Source organism: Periophthalmus magnuspinnatus, chromosome 12, assembly GCF_009829125.3.
Source record: "Periophthalmus magnuspinnatus isolate fPerMag1 chromosome 12, fPerMag1.2.pri, whole genome shotgun sequence".
Taxonomy (NCBI): domain Eukaryota; kingdom Metazoa; phylum Chordata; class Actinopteri; order Gobiiformes; family Gobiidae; genus Periophthalmus; species Periophthalmus magnuspinnatus.
In genome coordinates, this window is record NC_047137.1 from 6504315 (window position 1) to 6528228 (window position 23914).

The 23914-nt window shown below is 37.4% G+C and overlaps 1 protein-coding gene across 6 annotated transcripts in view; it reads right to left on the minus strand.

The window, feature by feature from the left end:
• Positions 1-23914, minus strand: part of LOC117379311 (A-kinase anchor protein 2) — an 80480-nt gene that overhangs the window by 9993 nt on the left and 46573 nt on the right. The window lies entirely within an intron of this gene.

The following is a 23914-nucleotide window of genomic DNA, read 5'->3' on the forward strand; positions in this document are numbered from 1 at the left end:
GTTCACTTAAAACACGCACTGACATAAAAGAGGAAGTCGTTTTTTCACCGCATTTCACCTTTAATACACTGGGAGACTGCTCCAGACAAAACCAGATAGGATTCCGTGACTAACTATTAAAATGGTGGTAAATAACAGTGTGATGAAGAAAGGTGGGAAGTAATGCAATCTTATTCATTGAGTAACAACCGCAACAATGAAAGGTAGAGCAACGTTACTTGAAGAGCAGAATGCAGAGAAGTGCTTTAATAGTATCAGAGGTATGTCTACTAACATTAATAGAAAGTAGCAGTTTCAGTTTCAGTATTAGCTGTTATTGCTGTACTACAAGTCACAGTTGCATTAATAGCTATATAATTGTATAGCTAATTATAAAACAAATACAAAAAGCTTGAATTTTTAACCCAGTGTTATTAAAAGCATGTGGTTTGAAGCATAGTTCAGACATTGAATGAATAAACTGGACAATTATTTTGTGTTAAATTATTATCAATGATGATGATTTAAATTAAATAATATAAATGTGACACTGCACTATTTTAATGAATAATTTTCAAGTTCATCTTCCATCTTGCATTCTCTTTTCTTACCACTCACATCCACACATTACTTGAACATCCCTACCCGCTGCTCCCTTCCTTCCTTTCCCGTTTCCTCCTGGAGTGTTGCCATGCCGATGACACACACAGTGGTCAGTCAAGTGGTCACATGGAGGATTACTCTGCCCTGCCCTCACTTGGCTCCTCTTGGCTCAAGCACCCGAATCTCCACTCTCTTCTGTGACTCCTTACAATTACACTTAAAGGTCTTTGTCACATGTAGAAAACTCCCTAAGGCTTGTCAATGACCTAGCTGACTGAGTCACATGGGAATCAATGACTTCATATCGTCATTACAGTAAAAAAAAAACAAAAAAACTGATATTGCAGGAAGAGATAAGGAATTGTATAGAAGAATGGACTCATTATGAAAATTATCTTAAACATTCCAGGGAAAATGTGAGTTCGAGTTCATTGAGGACTTTATACTGTGAAAGTTGACCAGCGGAAGTACAACATGCTGTTAACATTTTCTGAATAGCTCAAATTGAAAAATATCCTTGCACTACCATCCTCCAGTAGCAACAAGGAGACAAACATACGCAAACATTATGCACTGTAACTGAAAAATGTTAGCGTGGAATTGGATAGAACAGATATCAATAATAATAATATTCTAGATCAAAAATATCTTTATGTAAATAAAGTACAAATGTTTAGGGTCAGCCACCTGCTTTTCTGGATGGGGATATTATTGCTTAGCCTGAATGGAATGTTCTGTCTTGAAACATTCCAGGCAAAGCGATAAAAACGAGACAAGCAGGTAGTGTACTATTCTCCACCAGAAAACTTACAGAATTCAGAATTGATTTAAGAATTCCAAAGATAGCTCTTTCTTAGCCCTGCTTTGGAGTTGATTTGATGTCTCTTATATTTGCCTAACTTATTGCTCAATGGCGCCGGTGCAAACCGTCAAGGGCAGGGCAACCTCAGTGCAGTACCCGATGATCCGTCTCCAGATCTTGAACTAGGTTTTGGTCAAGAGTATTAGCCAGTTATGCATGTTTTAGCAGCTTCCCCACAAAAACTCCTTACACAGTACAGGAATCTAACTCAAGACTGAGCGCTTTAGTTGTCAAGCCCTAATGAAATCTTCTGTTTACTTTGCAATGCCATTTAATACAATGCACATGGCATGTTTAACAGACATTAACATAGGCTGACTGTGTTGCGTCCATAGAATGTAGTATAGATTTATAGATTTGTTCCCTGCCTCTGTTTCCCTGTTTCACACTACCTCCAATGATTTTGCAGCCTAATGTTATTATCAAGCATATGAGTCCCGGCTAACACTCCTTTGTACTCTCCCCCACCGCGGAGGTCATCACTTCTGTTATGTTTAATCGTGGGGTGCATTTTTAACAGTGCTACGATGGAATGTGTGTGTGTGTGTCCATGTAGCATCCAGGACAGTGCAGAGGGAGAGCATATCCTGTTACTGCCTGGAGAAACAGTTCTATAGGAATGTCCCATAGGCAGCATTAATCTCCTACACGTGCACATGAAGGGAACAAGCATGTGTGCTTGTGTGTATGGGGTGTTGGGAGTGTGCATGTGTTAGTCTAGCTGGATGTGGAGAGCTTGTGTCTCCAGTAGAGGTGCGCTAACATTCCTAGCATAACTGGCTGTCCTCAAATCTGGTCTGGACTTTTAATACTTGTGATGAAAGATACTGTACAAACATGCTTGGCAAACTGTTCAAAGGCTGAATATCAAATATACTTAAAAATAGGCTTTTATAAACCATTAACTGCTTAATTAATTGTGAATTAGTGGGTCATTAAGAAGAATTGCGTAGGTGCTAATTGGATTTCAATGGCACCTGGCTAGCTAAACAAAACAGGCAACATGATTACCATTAGTGCTGTAGTCCTTCAATCGTTTAGTCGATTAATCGGTCGATGGTGTTTTAGTCCACCAAAATTTGTATTCGTCGACTAGTCATTGTATTTAGATTATAAGGATTTATATACTGATGACGATTTGGTATTTATTTGTAAAAAGAAGAGCACATTAAACTGAGTGTGTCTATTGTACATTGTTTCCTGGTACATTTTTGTGTTTTGGTTCTACCAGTGCAGTTTGGGTAAGATGCAAAAAGATACGTAATAGTTTTGAGAGCTTTTGCTATGCCCCCCTTTTTAGTCAACTAATTGATCGGCGGTCTTTAGTCAACTACAGCCCTTACTACCATGTTACACTGTTACTCTTATCAAAGACATGCCTGAAGATGTACTTTGTTTCATTCATGTTCATTCTGTTAGTTTCAGGGATGGTTTCACAAATCTCCATGTCTTTTAAAAAGTAAGCTTATTTATTATTATTTCTATATCCAAATATCTATCTATTGCATTGTAAAATGCACACAATTTTGGAATAAAACACTTATTTTTTCACAATGTTATTTAGGGTTTGAAAACTACAGTTAACATTATAATATTGCCTCATTGATAAATTAGCAGGTAAACTAGCATCAAGTCATTTCCTGCATCAAAAACCTGGCTAGAATTTGAAAAGGGTCAACTAAACCCTTTAAAAGATTACATTGGTACTAATTTCTTAAATACAGAGAAAATGACAGCAGGTTAGCTCTATTGCAACCTAGCATGAAGGATTTGAGTTCAAAGCTGGGATTAGTTATTCCAAACATCCAAACTGCGTGTTATTTTACAGCATAAACCCTGGTATTATGTTGAGGTTCAGATAAGACTATTAGACTCCAGGCTTAGCCCTAGGATTTATGGCTAGACATGTCATAAGACGCAAGTTCGTGGTTACAATCAGAAGTTATCCCAAGTGCATCTAAGTCAAGACGTAATTACTAAAGCCTAAATTGCGTTGAAATTTCGGGCTGGTTTCCAACTCATTCCCGATCCATCTGGAAATGTTTAGAGTGTTACTGCGATGCACAAAATCACAAACACACATATGTACACAAAGATGACAGACTTACTGCCTGCATGCCAGAGATGTGGGGGGTAAACTAGAGTATTTACCAGAAGTTCAAATGAATGGCCATTGACCTGACTGGAAGAGAGATTTCCCTGTATTATTCATTTGAATGATTAAATCACAAAGTATTTCAGTATAAAATGGTAAAACAATGTAAAGCACATTAAAAGGGTGACAACTCATTTAATGGAAATGGATCTTTGTGCAGGTTTATTCATGCAGCCCCTGTACTGTCAGAGTATTTACTTTTGAAGGCGCTTTACGAAGACACTTACAAAACATGAATACACAGCTATTTAATTTAGTCCACTGTAGGTCATTCAACATTCAATAAAAAAGACATTATAACTTACGTAACTATTTCACAGTTTAAGCAAGCATTGTGTAAAATGTGTTTACAATTATAAATGTCCATGCTTATTCATTACCAACCTCAAACAGGCTTGGAACATTTTGAAATTTAATTTTGTGTCATCTTTTAAGCTACTATGGCATTACTACATGAAGCAAATTCATGCTAGTTTTTGAAAATATTGACAGAGTGAATGTTCAACCTTGTGTTTATCTTTTTCAATTAAAAATACCCATCACATTTTTGTTAATAAAAATATAATATAGTCAAAGCAAAGTTAACATTTGAGAATTCCTGTCACTAAGTCACAGAACAAATATAAATGTTGTTCATCTTGACACACTCCTGCAATGTCACCACGCATTATGTCATGTTACCAAAATAAATCCACATCAAACCTCCCAGTGTAAGCCTCCAGTGCTCCATAGCATTAGCCCATTACACTAGACATGGTACTCCTTAAATGTAACGGCTGCATTGTTTTACACTGCTAGTCTCGCTTATCCACATATTTGCCATGCCTGTTATATCAGCAGTAGTACCTAACTCTCCCATACACACACACACACACACACACACACACACACAAGCTCCCATACAACTCAATGGGTCCGGCTCTGTTTCCTGCTGGCTAAACTTGATCCTATGTAGTAACCAGAGACCAAGACTTCTTTAGCCCACTGTCTCTACATCTAAACAGTTAAGCTTTGAATGCAGGCCAGGCTGAGTTATAATATAGTGCTGCTTATTCATGATTTTAGCCAATGTGCTGAGTCTGGTATGGACCATATCAAGGGAGCTGCACAGTAAGAGACATCACAAAAACAAAGATGGGTGGGCTGACACAGAGGCTAGCACCTGGGATAAACATTAGCAAGGCAAGTGAAGTCAGCACAAGTATGACGCTGGATATACAGTGGACTCTATAAAGCGCTTTAAAAGTAGTGTACCTTTGGTTTATTCATCATGTTAATATTTAATATAGTATGTTATTGCATTGCACATTATTATTATCATGTCTAACCCATATGCTCTATGTTTAATGGTACGTTCACATCAAAACTGAGAATAACCCAGAGCTAAACCTGGACTAGACAAGGACTAAAACAAGACTAAACCAAGTCTAAATCAGGGGCTCAAAATCAGCTCAAACCACAACCAAATTAGGTCACGTGGTACAGTTGAATTCAAGTAACCTTCTGTAAATAATGAGCACAATGCCCAAGTGGTAGCATTATAGCAGTACAAAATGTAGTTTAAGAAGTAGTAGTTTGAACAGCAGTGAAAAGTTGTCAAAGTGGCCTACTAATGTTGCACAAGTTGAAAAATTCTTAACTATAAACCTGCTACTTTTACTTCCATTTTCCAGTACAGATCTGAGTACTTTCTTCACTGGCTTGCCTGATCATACGTAAAATCACTGGACTAGTCTGTTCTTATGATAAAATATGATGATGGTTGATGCTACATTTAGTTTAATTTAGCATAATTATAGATATTACAATGACTAACTATCTATTATCCAAGGCAAGCACATCAGTTTGAAATCCAGAATAGCAATCAAATATTATATAGCCAAAAATGACAATATTATCAACACATTTACTTCAGTATAATTCAGTATATCGTCAGTACTTACCTATGGCTAATAATATCTAATATGCCAAAGAATAGCTTATTCCATAAACAGGAAAAATCTCCAGTAATAAAAAAATGAGTTGCTATATTGAGGTCTTGAGCTGTGTGTTAGTTCAGTGCAGCTCTGCGTTGTACCAGATTGTGGGAGTGCCGCACATTTTCCAAGCCAAGCCTTTTCCTTGCTGTCTTCTCCTCCTTTTCCTGCGTCCCCCTCTCCTCTCCTCCACAAAGCCTCTCCTTTTCCAGTCACATTCCTGCCGGCCGCCCGCTCGCTAAGCTGTGATGTCATGGACTAGCTGTGTGTGTTTTTGGGAGTATGGAGCTCATTTCTCCAGATGCTGGTAGAGAGAGTGGGACAAATCTGTACTCAAGACAAGTAGAGTTGATGGTACTTTAAACGGGTTTGTAAATGATGTAAATATGGTCAGATTATATTAGCACTGGCCTCATAACATAACAGCCTTCATTCATTTTTTTTGGCCAACTTGAGTTTTCTAATCCTACTCTCCAGCCCTGGTGTATCTGTAGGTATCATAGGCCTGTCCATCGACCAATCAGAAAGATTTTTCCAGCCAAAAAAACTAAAAACACAAACTTAGCTCTGCTGCAGTGCACAAAGCCCCCTGTGTGAAAGCCTAACAAGCAGTGACCAAAAACATCCACGGTGCACTCTGCTCCTCCCTTCCTGTGTCAGCCCAGGGCCTGTGCTCTGGCCTGGGCTAGACTCGGTGTGTGGCTGGCGGCTCCTTTCCCTTCAACCTTCTGTACTCTGAGCTGCACAGGTATAGAGACAAAAGAAGCATGCATACGCGATGGTGGTGATGAAGAGGAGATGAGTGAAGCACGGCTGGATTTGTGATCAGAAGAACATTGGTATTTTGAGCTGTCATCATTAAAATGGGATTTGAGTGAGCTGCAAGCAAGGGTATGGTTACTTTCCACGTAGGAAGTAAAATACTAAAAATGCAAGTAACAATACTAAAACTAAAATAATGTAGCATAGATTTGGGTTCAAAAAGTAAAGAAATAAACAAAAAATATTGAAAAGTATGAGAATAATAACTCTTGAGGGAACACTATAGAACGGTGTCACCAGAAATGAATGATAAAAAAAGGAAAAAGAAGATATATTTAATGGAATTTATGGGTATTAAGATTGGTTTGCCATTCTGTATAATGATCAGTACATCACTTGGTACTGAAAAAAGTATTATTCAAGTACCGGTATTATAAACCAGGCTCTGGGGCCAAAACATGTACTTTGTCTAATTTTCTTTCAATGACAAATGCATATTCCAAGCATTCTTTGTTTAAAATTTGTGTACAAAAACATCTTTGAGAACAACTGGAGAATAATGGTTCCTTCCATTTGGTTCATAAATCTGTAAGTTTTACACAATGCAGCTAAGGCTTGCAGCTTTCTTACTAGTGTCAGGTACACAATAGATTTGGATGACATGAAAGGTGCACTATATAACTTTTTGACTGGGACAGTTCTGGTACATTAAATGTGTGTGAACTCTCAATTCCTTCAACTGGAAATAGTTACAAGTACACATGCCCTGTTAAAGTGACATTCAAAGATGTAAAGTTTTTGACTGACTTCCAGTGTGTACATTTGGAGGTGATGACAGCGGAGTCAAGCTGAGAGTACCTATGCAGTCGTGGGCTGGCTGAGTCACAGGATCAGCCAATGGAAACTAGAGCTGACCTCAGTCGCGGTTCACTTTCTCCTCTTACAAAAGCTACATCTTTGAGAACGCTTTCCTCCAATTAAGAAGAGCATGTGTGATCAACCACTAGATGACAAAACAAACTGCTAATGCTCAAACAAATGCGTACAACTATAGCTGCCAAGATTACTGTACCTAGGGAACTGTACCTACTTACCTATCTTGTCAAGCTTGTTAATTTTTGTTTTTGAAAAGAATAAATAATGTTGAATCAAAAATAAAGATCAATCAATATGAAGACAAAATTGTGATTCTTGTGTTGCTATAATGCCTAGCCCTAAGAAAAATGCATTTAAAAAAATATTGGCCCAAATGCACAACTATTTTCCATCGTCCATAGTAACAGCCAGCCTTTTAAAACATCACCTGCCCAGCCCAAGGTTGGACTGCTGCTGCTAACTATCAGCAACATGCATTGTGCTGTCATAAACACTGGAGCCTATTCAGTTCTGGCTCACAGAGGCGGCTACACCTTGGACAGGTCAATGGTTTTTACACAGTGAAACAATAGCGCTGAATGCCTGGGCTGTGAACTGGACAACATGGTACCTCCACAGTCAATGAACTTTCTCTTGTAAACCAACTTACAACCACACAGATGGTAAAACAGCTATAGGTGGCCTTGTTCCGACACATCAACAGAGCTTGGTTAAAAGTTTGGATAGTATAGTTTAGGTAGTAGAGTCTAGGAACCTTTTTTTTTTGTTTTTTTTTATACTAGGTTTCTATGTTTAGATCACAATTGTGAGGTTTATTTTTGTATCATATATTTTATATGTGAAATGCCATATTTATTGATTTTTTTCTGTTTTTTGCAAAATAGTTTTTGTTTTGATTTAATCCATGACAGTTTTTTTTTTTATTGTAGTACAGTTTAAATAATAAATTCCTGTTTTGGTTTAATTTATACCTGAACTTAAAATATCCTTACTGTATGAAATATTATAATAGTAATATTATCACAATTAGTGTTGCCACAATGATAAAAGAGTTTTAAATTTACAAAATTTAAAACTCGATTTCAATATTAAGGAATAGACTGAATATTCAATACCGATTCCGATACCACAATGATAAAAATATTTCTTTGTTTAGACAAAAGAATGTCATTTTTAACATTAAATTGTAGTACTGTATTTCCTTTTATATGTGTTATATCTATGTAATCCTTCAGTCATCCAGGTATATTCCATAGTAGTCCATGGGCGTATACTAGTGTAACAAGTATAACACCATAGTTATACTTGTTCTGATACAGCTCAAGATCATCCAAAAGCTATTCAAGAAAGGTTCATTTCTGTACTGTGAATCTGACTTTTTAAGTATCGGTACCTGCTCAAGTGAGAATCTAGTTCTGACACTTAGTATTGATAAGTATCCAATTTTCGATCAATTCTAATACCATCTTAAGTTACATATTTAATGTAAACACATTATTTTCTCAGCCCTATAGTTAGTATCTGTAGTATGTAGTAAGTCTGTATCAACGCAAATATGGCTGCTTACGAGGAAAAAAGAAAGGGAAACAATATCACAGGGGATTGACCACAATTGTGGATTTCTGTAATATTAATGAGCGAAACACAAAATGCTGTTAATCTGTGGTGAGAGAAGTTTGATTTTGTTCAAAATGCAATGAGCTTCTTTGTTTCACTCTCTGTCATCACTGAAATAAAGGTTGTTTGCACACTGCCACTAGTTAGGTGGACGTAAAAATATTCTATCCAAGAGCAGTGCGTTTGGGTTGGTGTGAACACAACTGTCGCTCCACCCGCACCTGGATCGGGACAAGTGCGGTGTGAGCACTGTTACAGTCACAGTCTGCTGTGACAGTAACAGTGCTTGGAATTGGGCAAAAAAGCGATCAGTATATTTGTATGATTGAGCTCTGCAGAGCTGCTGTTTGCCACACTCATCTGACGAGGTATTCACAGGGCCCTGTCCGTTTGTAGCGTGTTATCATAGAAATACATTTGTCAATCAGCTGATGGCCTCTCACATGGCTGATGGTGTGTGTTTGAGGTCAATGATGTGTGGTGTATGTGAACAAGACCGACCCAAAAGTAAAGCACACAGAACTAAATCTAGTGTGCACTAGGGTCGGTCCACAGAGGCACCAACATGTGTGAAACTGAACAAACATACCACACTGTAAGATCTTCTGTATGAAATATACAAAGAAAACCTGTATGGATTTCAGGCAAAAGATACCCAGCAAACAACTCTTGGAGGATTCCCAGTCCCTGAAATCACCATATGCCATATAATGAAGAAAAATCGGTCACAGGAAATTGGGACAGTAACCTAATTATCACATACACACTGGGGAGGCAGAGCCTGGGCAGGTTGTAACACACTTTCAACAGGCTTGTGAATTAAAAAGATGGACTTGTTGTTGCATAGACAATATGACAGCTGTGGGCTGTGTGGTGAGATCATGTGCCTGTTGTGAATGAAGAACTGGGTCACATACTGTGGGTCAATATATATTCAGTGCCCCGGGTGGTTGGATGACAGTTAATCAGGATTGATCACAAACATGGGACATGGTAGACAAGGGATATTAGAATGTGCACGTAGATGTGGAGTTTGCATGTGACTAAGGAAAGTATGGATTGCGCAATTAACAAGTATGGCCTAATTAATAAACTGTAATTTTCAAATAGATGCGATACATACAATAATTAGTGCTTCTAAAAAGGCAAAGGAATCTAAACTTTGCATTTCAAATGATGTCTTAAGAAAAAAAAAAACATTGTTTCTTGGATATAGTATGAAGAGAAAGTGAAAGTGGAGAGGTGGAAAAATGATTGTCTTATAACTGAAGGGTTAGTTATTTGATCCCCCCTGGGCTAAAACACTTCACCCACAGTGCATATGTATGAAAAAGTGAGTGATTTGGGGGGGTCGAGTTGGTAACCTAGTTGATTAATATTGTTCAGTGGTGTCTTTATTATTTTACAACACAGAAGGTGTAAAGTGAGTTAGCTGGATTTTTGGGAGTGAATAGTGTGTTAATTCTGCCTTGGCAAGTACCACCACCATCAAGTATGAGAACTGAAAGAACAAATAATGGCACTTTGAGATCCTTCTCAAACTTTCATGCACAATATAAATCCAAGCCCATGTGGTTACTTTAGGCAGAAATTTCAAACAATAGAATGTAATTTAAATTTAAATCAACATTAAATTGTAGTATGTTAGTATCTGATTTTTGATACTTTTGACAAACCTAAATGCAATATACAAACTATCAAATCAGTGTTTATATAATTAGATTTAATTAGAAAACAAACTGGAACTCTATTCAAGAAAATGAATAAGCATCATTCTAGGATTTATCCAATCATAATAATTTGTCTAGCATGAACTTCCTTTAATGACTGTTCACTGAAGGTTTCTCCCAAAATATCCACATCCTACTGGATCAAGGAGATACCAAAGAAGATTTACGACTTGTTGTAAACACAAATTAGATCAAGTGATGGTGGAAGCGAGGAAGCACATGATTGGACTGGAGCCTATCACAAACAACAGACTTGACTCTAAGCAGGAAACCAGAAAGCCCTGCTAACTTGTATCCACGGAAACCATTCTCAACACAGGAAGTACAAAACATGGATGCCAGCATTGGCACAACCACAAACTGTAGGCAACCTACTACTAGAGAGGTTAACTGGGTTACATCATCACTGTGACCTATTAAGAGTTTTCAATATCGTCCATGTTGCTCACACCAGGTAATAGGACTTGCTGAAGAACAAACAAGAGTGTACCAATGACAGGGACTGAAGTACCAAACGTAGCATTAGTGGTTAGTTCTAGCAACGACTAAATCTTAGTCATAGTCCTTCTAAAGTACCCCATGTTTAGGCAATAGCTAACACAAACAACCATCAGAACTTCAAAATGGCCTGTACCAAAAAACTCCAGTGAACTTCAAGACAAAGACAGAGAAAACACAAAAGCCACCAACAATGCCTTTTTTACCTACCAATTGTCCGAGAGTTTGGAAAAACAACCACACTGGGATCATGTTTAGTTGCCTTTTGAGTTTTGAGAGCTGCTGAGGAATGTGCAGTATGTCTGGATTCATAGCAACTACTGGTCTCAAAGCTTTCCATGACACTTTGAAAGCCCACATCTTCTAAACTAAAGCGCCTCAAAAACTGCCAACAAAGGGCTGGAGTGAGGGTCTGGGCTGAATACTAATGCTACTCTGCACACTTGTCAAGCCCACTAGAGTTGTGCACACTAGGTCTCAAAGCACAAAATACTAATACGGGCAGGGAAATGTACACAGTATTGGTGCTGAATAAGACTTAGAAAGGCTATTGACAACTGGGAAATGTCCATGCTGGTAAAACAGTACGTTCTTAATCACATAATACATTCTTAGTCACCATATGAAAATTTCAAATTATATAATCTAGTTTTGATCATCAATATTGCACACTATTGGCAGGGCATGGACCTATCCCTATATCATGTAGCCAAACTATTTCTCACCCCTCCTTGAGTCTAGTGAACTCCAAGCCAGTTCTAAAAGAGTAAGAATCAGTGTAACTGTTATAGTATATTCTCATGCATTTTCTGACTGATAAAAAATATAATTTTAAATGCAAATTATTTTACCAGGAAGTAACTTTGTATTGCCATTGTATTGTGATGTCAATTTAGCACAAGATTTATAGACACAGCCTCCCTTGGGTATTTTTTTAGGTTTCAATGTCCTTTTATTTGATCTCATTCCCCATTGTTTTTATCAGCACCAGCAGGTTATGTAAGAGTGCAGTCATGTCCTGCTGTTAATCAGGCAGAACAGGGTACGAAATGTGACCACTGCTCCATGTATTACAAGCCAGGCAAGTCAATTCGAAGACAATACCTATTCACTAAACATACAAAGTTAAATTGTATGGAGTTTAAGATTCTGCAGAAATATATTGACATAACTAGTGAATATATTGTAAGCAGGAGGAAACTGGTTACAGCTTGCATTTTAGTAGGCTACATTGAGAACCAATGTAAAATATGTTATACATTTCTCTCCACTTTGGCAGAGTGGTTAGTCTAAATACCTTGTAATGCTAACTATTCAATAAATATATATTGACTAGATTGTAAGGCCCATAGTAGCTTCAATCTGTATAGGGAAAACATTGACACTTGTTACCATAGGTTGCAGCTTTATCATGCCAGGCTACTGCAACCAAATGGCCGCAAATTATATCAAAATACTTTCTGATGTGGAATGACGAAAGCTAAAACAGTTATCACTGCCAAGAAAGATGCTAAAATGACCCAGTGGCCTACACAACACCAGATCCTCTAGCAGATATAGCAGAGTTTCCTGATAGCATTAGCGCACCAATAGTCATGCTCTGCTACATGCTGAGAGAAACAGTGTGCTAATCACCTGTCTATTAAAGAAAGCAGCTGATTAGCACTGGAGTGTTGAGAATGAGGAAGTAGCTAAGGTTCACCAAGCATGAAAACAGCTAGCAAACCAAACATCTTGACAATATGATGCAATAGGCTATAAATTATAAAATATCTTAGGAATGCTAAGTATCTTGAAACCTGACAAATAAAATGTATTGTTAAATGATATGTGCATGTTTTTCTGCAGATAACAAAACATTTTTTATAGTTTGATAACCAAGGAAACCCCAATAATCTATCATATTTTTCTGGCACATTTATTACTGCAAATCTTCCTTATCACAACTGACCCAAATTTAACCCCTGCCCAAAAAGTACTGTGTTAACCTTTTGTCAACCTCTAAGACAAGCCCGACCATTTTGGGCCATTACTCCATTTGGGTTCAAACCAGGAGTTTCCTATCCTGATAAATCAGTGTTATTTATGGCACTCCTGGTAACTCTCACTACAGCTTCCTTATCTGCTATGGCCATTTGAATTAGTGGTTTCTTGCCATCCTCTAACACCACCCATCTCCATAATTCACTCAACTAAGTGGTGTCTTTATTATTGTGGTTAGTGTTTGGACTGACCACATAGTGAGTTTACAAGGCTACTGAAATGTCTACAGTGGAGACATGTGATGATTTTTTTGAGGATTGTAATGAAATTTGACAACTTTATTCTGTATTTATAATAGGCTAGTTCATAAATTAGCAAATTTGTCATACTTGGTTTCTCAACTTTCCAGATTAGATGATTAGATTTCTGAAGTGAAATTGTTAAATTAAGACTTTTGAATGTTATTAGATCCAATAAAAAGCATTTACTCCTGAACTAGAAAACAGTACATTTTTAATCTATATAAACATATATATTTACATCTATTTACCCATATTTTAGTTACAATTATCCAATCATATTTTGCAATCCACCAGATATGTGCTCAGGGAGAGAACTGATTATAAAATTAGCTAAGAAAATGCAGAAATTTAACCTTATTATACACAATATTCTTATTTAGCAAACAACAACAAACTCTACAGAAGATAGGTACTGCTAAGCTTGTCTCTCCAATGTGACTGACCACATGAGCACAGCAACCCACCACATCCGGATCTAAAATATCCCATTGAGTGACGTGGACCTGACCTCACCTTCTTTTATATGTCCTTACTATGCTTGTTCCCTCTGCTGTCTATCTCCTACTGTGATAATGAATAATGACAAGTGGTCTGTGTCCTGTACTCACCTCTAGCTCAAATCCACTATGACATTTCCTACCTCTGTGCCTTAATCTCCCCCAAAATACTGCAAATCCCCACAGCACAACACCTTTTTGCAATAATCCAAATAGCTTTCAAGTATTCAAGCATAATTATGTCCTATATTCGCCCACCTGTCGTTTCAAACATGCAGTAAACAGCATTTGTATAACAGGTGCAGGGGCCTATGCTTTATCTTTAATGAATGACTTCTGTTGGGCGTTTTGGACAATGGAGGGGTGGAGGTGGGGTATGGTGGCTGTCACGTGGGTCAGTTAGCATTGTTGGGTTTCCTGCATAACTCGGGTTCTCTTCCTCTCTTGAAAAAAAAAGGATCAAAACAAGGAAGCAAAAGGATTTCAGATGTAATGTGATGATGAAAATAACTGGTATTTTCGATGTTGCCACAAAGTGTCAAGATTTTTGTAAGGTGCTGACTTAAGGAGTTCTACTTCTGACTTAAGGAGTTAAGTCAGAAGCATTGTAGAGATACGGTAATGCTAGACAGAGTTCTACCATTACTAAAGGGCTGTGATGATGATTTGGTTTCAAAACTACTTTCAGCACACACATATTTCAAGGCTTCTGCAGATTCATCATGGAATGTTTTTCATTTGAGTTATGTAAAAAGACACAATGAGAGTTTCAAATGAGAAATTGCAACCTGCAAAAGCTTTTAAATCCATACTTTCTAAAGCAACAATGTCCAAAAAATGCTTCCATTATCCATTCTTTTTTTTTTTTTTGCACCAACTAAATAACAAACTTGCAGTTAGGTAGAGCAGTGAGTCTGGATTGGGGGTCAGGAACCTCTGGGTTGCAAAATAATCTCAAAATATGATTTATTTATTCTGATACTATAATGATTTTTGTACAAAACTGTATATTAGAGTGAAATTAGGCCCATTCATAAAATAAACCAGCATCAATTTTGTTGGATATTGCATGTTATTTATATGTTATATTATATGATATTTTGGGGTCCTGACCTAGAACAGAACAACATTCCAAAGAGTACTGCAAAATTAATCAAAATTGTACTGAAATTGCTATTTGAAAGAAGATAATTAGCAACACACAAAGACTGCAAGTACCATACTTTCCTCCACTAATAACAAAATATCATGTCTTATTCTGTATAAAAGCTGCAGAATAAGACATGAGTTTACAGTTTAGATCTGTACAAACATGTTCTGAAATATGATTCTTGTATTTGTTTGTCAGTTCATATTTCAGATGCATTTAAAATGTGAACTTTGAACAGAATTTTATTATTAAAATATATACTGCGACCCCCAAACCCATTTAGCCCCCAAAACCCCCAAAATTATTTAGCCCTAGCTGAAATTGACAGGATAGGAAATATCATAACTATCTATTCATGGGTTTCAGGCAAATGATTCCCTCCTGATTTGAGGGATTTTGTGAGGACCTTTTCCCATTCAAAACATATATTTTGATTTGAATTGGTTTATTGGTATAATACCTGAGGATTGTTGCTATGCCAAATCCTAAATCAGGAAGGAATCCTTATGCTTGAAACCCATGAAGCGTATCATAAAATCTCTATATTCCCACATTATGGTATCATAATATAATGCGCATAAAGCTCACACACACTAACTTTTACATTGCCATTCCCATTCATCCATACAAACAAGCCTTTCTACAAGTTTCAGATAATGATTCTGTTTCAAACTCTTGGGAAAGTGACTTTACGGTTACAATTTATTTCTCAGTACATCCTGACTACCACTATCAAGTACTCCTCACTTCAAAGCATAAGTTATAACTAATAGAGCATCCGACTGTATCCTCCGCCTGTCTCACTGTCACTGAGTCCTTTAGCCTCAAAGTGCCATTCATGCTCCGCCAGACTGGTCGGCTTCAGACGCGCACAAACATGAACAGGCTTTGTCAGTAAAAAAAAGAGAAAATCATTTCCAAAGGCCCGGCCACAGTTCCGCCCCAGGCCTGCTCACATGGTTTCTAATGACAAACACACAAGACTAGTGTTGCCTTTGCTTTTCAAGTCGTCTGCGAATTGTCAGCTGACGGCTCAAGCATACGTCTGGGAAATATGTGGTCTGGGGTGTAGCATGGCCAGAAACATTTCTCGGTATACTGATATCGTAAATGAAGCATGCTGATAAAATTTAAGACGCTAAAGGAAAGCTTAGCCCATGGCCCCATATCAAATGATAATAATATGACAGATAATTGATCCATCCCCTCTGAAACTTATTACTGAGATTGAAGAGGTACCCAATAAGTGAGGCACCCAATAATAATTGCTTTCCTTTACAACTTTATATAGATTAGACCTGCTCTTTAGTGTCTTGGGGGTTCATTAGGAGTATCTAGAGGTAAGATTATTGTGCATGTTAGGGAGTCTCTAGAGAGGCATATCCTCGCATGGAAAACATACAAACTCCAAAGAAAGAACAGAGTCCAAGAGTCAAAAGGAATCTTCTCGCTGAGACAGTAAAAGCAAAAAGTAAAATCTGCCAACTGGACAAAAAGTTGTTGGAATGAAGATGTTTCACTGCCCATCCAAACCGCTTCTTCAGTTCTCTTCTTCAGCTTGCACACCAAAGGTGGATGACTGAGGGATTACACAGACATCTTCTCGCTGAGAGTTACAAATGCCTTTTTCCTATACCAAATTGTAAAAAAAAAAAAAAAAGAAAAAAGTTTTTTCATTTTTAGAGCTTATCAGGACTTTGATGACATCGTGATTGATATATTGTATTTGGTAATAGCATTATGCAGCCTTAGGAGGGATTTAATGCTATTTGTTGCTTCTGAGAGTTGATACTTAACTGTGATCGGTTAAATTCACGTGTCACTCATTCAGAGGATCAGGATCAGATCAGAATTCTATTTTTATATCGCTCAGCCCCAATTCCCATGCCATTTGAAACAGCCAGACAAATATAAAGCAAAAATAATTAGTTGTAATGAGTGTTAAATCTAACTGTGATATTGATCTGAGGCTGTATTTTCCCAGTAGAATCAATAAGTTCGACCTTGGAGCACAGGCATTATTGAATTGTGTTCACTGTGGTAATGACCAAGTCTGCACTAGCAATACAGTTGTGGCTACAGCTGCACAATTATGAAAAAAAAAATTGCAAATTTTCAATATTGTGATTGCAATTAGATTTGGTATGTATGCGTAAACAGTAAGATGCTGTTTGAAGTGTACATGGCAAACAATTCCATGAATTTCAGATCATGTATATAAAGGTAAATACTACAGATAGAACAACTTTTTTTCTATACAAAGACAGGATATTTATTTATTTATTAGAAGACATTGTACATACTAAATAACTGCATCCTTTGTGATTTCATAACTTTGACAACTTAAATTAAGATTTTGATTTGATGGCAATATATTGTTTACCTATTTCAACTTGACATTAGTGCACACATCCACTTATAATGTTTAGAATCATCCACTTACACCAGGTGGACTTTAATTCTGTTCTTGGAATAATGCCATAGAAGCTCTATCATCAGATTAGACTCTGTAAGGCCATGTGTAGGTTAATGTCAACAACACTTCACCCTTTTGAGGATGAACAGACTTCCGACAAGCAACAAGCATATCCCGACCCGCTATTTCCTCATGAAGACTGCCCCTGTCCCCACCCACCCAAAACATGGACAAAACAACCTTGAGTTTCCTTGCAACTTTAAATCATGTCATCAACTTCTCATCCTAGTTCATTGTAGGACTGCAATATACATCGCAATCCAATCAAAACACAAATTTGAACAGTCGCAAACTGCAAGGACTACAATTATTTAGCTAACATAATTTCCTTTGCAAAGAACAAATGATTGTCTTGTCAAATAAAAAACCTGCTAACCCTGCAGTTTAGACTATGCCTGCACGATATATCACAAGGGAATCAAAATCATAATTTGAATGATCACAATTAGCAAAGATGGGAATTATTATTATTAAAGTTACATAATTTCCTCTACGAACAACAAAAGATCACATGTAATCAAGTGGCTAACCATGTAGTTTAGACTTCTACAAACATGTTCAAATGCATCTATTCTTGCATTCATGTAACAGTTCAATTTTCAATCTTCCCTCAAATGTTAATGTGGTTTAAAATGAAAGCTTTGAACAAAATCATACTATTGAAAAGTTTAACAGAAACTCCAAATCAAATTGTAATCGCAATTCTTGTCTGAAAAATCTCAATCATTTTCTAAAATCTTTCAGCCCAGGTTCTATCGTTATTTTCTGGGAAATTATTCAATCAGCCTGATCTATAGCCAGGTGTTACATAACCTGCGTGTCTGTCCGTGTGCATTCGAGGAAGAGGGAGAGGTTGAGAGGAAGGAGACATCAGCGATAAGGTTGTTGTCCCTGTCCAATGTTCTCACGGGCATCAGGGGTGTGGGGATGGAAAACGGAATAGACAACAGGGCTGGACAGTATCATAGAGAATGCAGAATTTGATAATTGTTGAACTGTTGAAACTTGAAGTAAATAGAGAATGTTATGTTAGCATGTCTGAAGGTGCTTAGAGACATCAATGTAAATAACACGTAAATAGCAAAACAGTAAACGTCTAATCGTGATCTCATTGTGGTGGCAATATGCAATTTTGGTGATATTATCATAATTCACTAGACCTCTGTTTAATGCAGCTCTGGGCTTAAACACAGGTACTTTTTCTAACCCACTGCTCTTACTGGTGGGCCTCTACAATGCTCTGAGTGAGTAATGACAAAATTTAACCAATCGTTGTGTAGCGTGAACTTTCAGAAGAAGCAAATAACCAGTAAGCTTTGTACATGAATCATGGTAAAACTGAAATTGTGATCTGACTCCAACAAAACCATGGATATACATTTTTTGCCATATCAAAAAACACTAATCTACATCTCAAGGTACAATATTTGTTCCTGTATTGTGGAGGCAAATGTAGAAATGCTATTATTTCTAAACACTTCTGATGAGTGCTATAATTATTGTCATATTACAAATGATTAAAGTCAAAAACAGAACTAGTTCATTTTAAACTATTTGCAGTGGTCCAAAGTTATTCCTCACTTACCTTACGCATTCAAGCATCATAATTATTCACTGTGGTGAGTTTATGCCGTCCAAGCTAACAGCAACTAGCATGCTAACACTCACTTGCTGATCTCATAATGAAACTCTTTATAATTAGATGCAGACTGTACAAAGTTGACTTATTTTGACCTCAAGAACTGCTTATACAATATATCTTTAAGACCTATAAGTGTTTCATAACAGTAATCTCTTCATTTTGACTGCACTGAAAATGAAAGCGTCATGGTCTATGTAGTTTCCTTTCCATTCAGGCGTATAGAAGCGCGCGGCTAAATATAGTCGACCAAACCGTAGTATTTTAAGACATTAAAACATTTGAGACATCTTTCACCATAACAAATTTGATTAGTTAAATTTGATTATCAGGAATATTGTTTAAAATAAAATAAAATAATGCTGCTAAAACCTGATAAAACATTAAAATAGAAAAACAAATGTTATAACTTCCAACCTCAGGGTAATTTACAGTGATTTCACATTTGTCATAATACTTGTCTGAAATCATTACCTGGATACTGAAAAAAATTGAGATATTCACTTTAATCAATATCACCCAACCCTACCAATGGTGTACCTGAACGACTGAGGGATTACACTGATACCAATGGTTTAGCAGATGGGGTCAATTTGTGCTGCCTGTAACCAAGAGATGTCTATTCTAGGTATATTAAAATGTGCTAAACTCGTGAGGTCAGTGAAGATACAACTATATTGTTTTAGTTGATTACAAAACAGCATAAGAATTATTGCAATAAAAAGTGCTAATAAATAACAATGTTGTTGTTTGTTTTAATCTCCAAATTTACCATGGTGGCATTCTTCCTGCCTCATAAGGACCGGTATCCTCAGCTCCTCTGTCCACTCACACTCTGTCCATGATGTGTCCCTGCGCTGTTCAGAACTATTGGTGGCATGTTGACGATTGACCGTTTGCTCTGCTGTGGTATTTCCAGAAACAGTTAGCAATTTCAACAGTGACAAACAAAACACTGACCGGAGCAGAATCGCTTTTCATGTTGTAAATGCATGCAACCTGCTGGACATATTTTAAATGCTTTACATAACATCTGTTGTTCCGTTTCAGCACTAGTTTGTAGAGAGTAGGGTTGCCAAAAGTATTGGAAATCATATACTAATTAATACTAAAACTAGTAACTAGATACTGAACAAATATCAATACTAAAAAGCCAGATTCACAGAACAGAAACAAAACCTTAGACTGCTCTTGAGCTTTATATACCACTACATAGTCTACATGGTAATATAAAAGAAAGTACTACGATTCAATGATGAAATACGGTCTAATTAAAGAGTATTTTTTATTATCAAAATCAGTATTGAGTATCGAGTCTATTCCTTAGTATCAAAACTGAGTTTGAAATTTTAGTGTTGTGGCAACAGTGGACAGTGATTCTAATAGGTTTTGAGGTAGTACTTCACCTAGGATAACAAGAAAATATTGCATTAAACAATAATATTCAAAGTACTTGATACTATGATAAACCCAGTAAACCATTTTTAAATATACAAATTAAAGGCATGAGCTGCAACAATTGAACCAATAATATAATAATAGCCATAGAAGTTAGTATTCTACCCTCTACAAAATCTTATCATATTAGAAAAAAATCCAAATACCAAAATCTCCCCTATATTGAAAGAAAAATGTATGCACAATACTGAGTTCCAAGGTTGTTCCATATACTGAACTATAAATCCATATAGTAATTATCGTGATATGCCTAACTGCTCCAAATATAACTCTATAGAAAACATGCATTCCATCCCACACCAAACAGACACAGACTGTATCTCCTCTCTGTCTATTTCACAAGGTTTAAAAACATTGTCCATCCCTTTCAAGTGCTGGTGCTGTTGCCAACTCACAGATTTCAGCTATAATGACTTTGTTTACTACAAACATTGCAACCAGGCCCAGGGAAGATTTCAAGATGGGTGAGTATAGCAGTTAAGCTCCAGCTAGTGATGCAACATGGATCTTTATCATGCATTTTATTGCACAATAAGATTATTTGATAAATTATAGATTACATGGACAGTCTGAAGTGAAGCCAGTGTGGACCAACACATCAGTCAAAGTGCATTAATTAGATGAGTGTTTGTAGTGATTACATACAATATTCTTTGTTTGTGAGGGACCATGTATGAATTAATTAAACAATAGAAAATATGACCTGTACTAGATTTAATAACTGCTACTACCTGAAGGTTAAAAATAAAGGATGCTTATTTATTTGACTGTTGTTTTTATTGCATATTGTACAGGACCTTGAGCACCATTTAGGCTGTTAAAAGGTGCTATATAACCAAACTTTGAGTGATCAGTTAATCAACTCTTCACCATGCCTACAGATGTGTTTTAATTAAATAAATACATTGCAAAAGCATAATGTGCAGTAAATTACTGGTTCTAGCATGTAGTGCTCAATGGTCCTATATTTTACAAAATCTTTACAACAGGATTGAAGCTTCTCCCAGAATCCAAATCAGCTATTACAAGATAAGCCGAAATCTTTTTACTTTGCAGAAAAATTGCAGGGCTGCAACAGAAAAGTAGCCAAAAAAGTAACCTACTTCTCGGATAAAGATTCAAATAGGCTCATTTGCACAAATAAAGTGTTACATTAAAATTATTGATAGAAGAAAAGGCTACTAAATAGATACAGGCCTGTTGATGGAGAAATTCTGCTCAGTGAACAAACCTCACAGAAATTAATTGCTACAGTTGTCCTAGTGGCCTTGAAAGCATCAAGCATCAAGAGGGGCTCATCAGTCACTTCAGAGACTGTTAGAAGAAAATAACAGAATCTTTTGTCCCTTTCAGCTGTTTACTGCGTCGTGTGTGTCAAAAATGGCCAAGAATGAACAGGACTATAATCACTGAGTCTAAACAACACAATAGATGATGGCCTACAGGGTGTTTGACGTTTCAACTCATAAGCAAGCTCATCATCACTGTTTTGTCTGTGAGCAATGAAACTGTAAGATACATTATCACTCACACAGGGTGCAAAACCAGGTTAAGGTCGCCTCTGCTAATACTAGGTTAGAGCTGAAACGATGCAGCAGAGGCAACCGGCGGCGCAGCAGTCTGGTTCACTGACCTCTTTTGGCTGAGTCCCCGTGGAAACCCAGAGGAGGAGGAGGTGGGTGTCCATGTATCCAGTGTCCTATCGCACTTTAAACCAATCAGTGTAATTACAGCTCTTGTATCACACTCATACCCGCCAGCGCGCACACATCATCCCACTGTAGCGCAACAAAACATCCCCAAGCTACGCAGCACTTTCACTACTAGACTGCCTTGCTTTTCCCGCTAAAACTCCAGATTACTACTCTCTAAGGAAAACATGCAAGTTATAGCCGCGCACGTTGGATCTTTGACGTGACTTTCGCCGTTTATTTACCTGTGCAATGATCCACGACCGATGCGCTGAGCTTCTTATCGCCGGGATAATAGTCGAGTAACGGGATTAGTTTTGACCCACGGAGACGACCTGAAGGAAGGCACTACTTTCTTCTCGGTCTCTTTGTCTTGTGTACCTCGTCGAAAGCTCGTTAAAACCCGTCAAACAGCGGAAATATCGGTAATGCGCGCAGTGGATGAGGTGACATTGAGGGAGAGCTCTTTTTACGCGCCAGCTTTTCCAACCGGCGGTGCGTCCCTCCTCCTTTCTCTTCCTCCTCTCCCCCCTTGTCTCTGCCCTCGTGTTCTCTCTCTATCTCTGACTCCCTCTCACTCTTTTTTTTTTTTTTTTTTTTTTTTTTTTGAGGCACGCGCGCTGAATAATGCAGGGCTCGCGCGGTCCCCGGAGTGCTTTCTGTCCTGTTCCACAGACAATCACATTCAGCCGAGCGGAGGATCACGTTACTCCCCGCATCCCTTCCATTCATTTATTCAGAGCTGAACAATCTGTGTGGGACTATGGCCCCCCTTCTCTCCGCCTCACCATCACTGCAGCGGGGCCAGGGGGACGTGCACTTTTGGGTAGCTTATTTCTGAGCTGCCATGGTTTTGCTTGCAGGGCAGTGTTATAAAAAGCATCAAGAATATATTTCTATTAGAGCTATTGCAATATAAAAAAAAATGTTGGTCAGCAGATGGGATCCGCATTTGCATGACATAAGCCAGCTATTGGTTAAGATCATTATACAACTTGGATGAAATGCTACAAAAAGTCTCATAATCATTTCAATTAGCGAATATCCCTTCCCAACTTTGCTTGAAGGTACACTTTTTACTTTTCTGGTTGAGGATCTGCCACTTGTCTTCTCTGAGATGCCATGGTTTTGACTAATGCCATACTGCGTGACATTTTAGGATTCTAAACTTCGATCGATCCATCCGTCTCGATGGAAACCAGCAGGTCACATCACAAGGACGCAGTAGAATGCATGTTGTTAAGTAAGAATGCATGTATATAATACAAGGGAGATATGTTTAAAGCCATAGGCCTATAGGCTACTGTGGAAAATTCCTGGAAAAACAATAAACATCTCCATGGAGATGGACACCCAGCCAGAAAAGTTACATAGTGCAGGTTTAATAAGACATATTATTCATATCAGGTCTAGGCTATAAAATTTCAGACTATTTGAGCTGCAAACAAATTATACAATGAAGAGTGTTGCCTAAGCCTGTTCTCCCTTATAATATCAACTGCATTGTTAAATTCTTTCAAGTACCATATGTGTAAGGTAACATTACAGTGCCACTAATCAGAAGTAGTCGACCCAATGGACAACTTCACACTGTGGACACCCTGTTATAGTTCCTTTCTTCTCTTACATTGTCTCATTGTGTGGCAACTTCACACTTTCA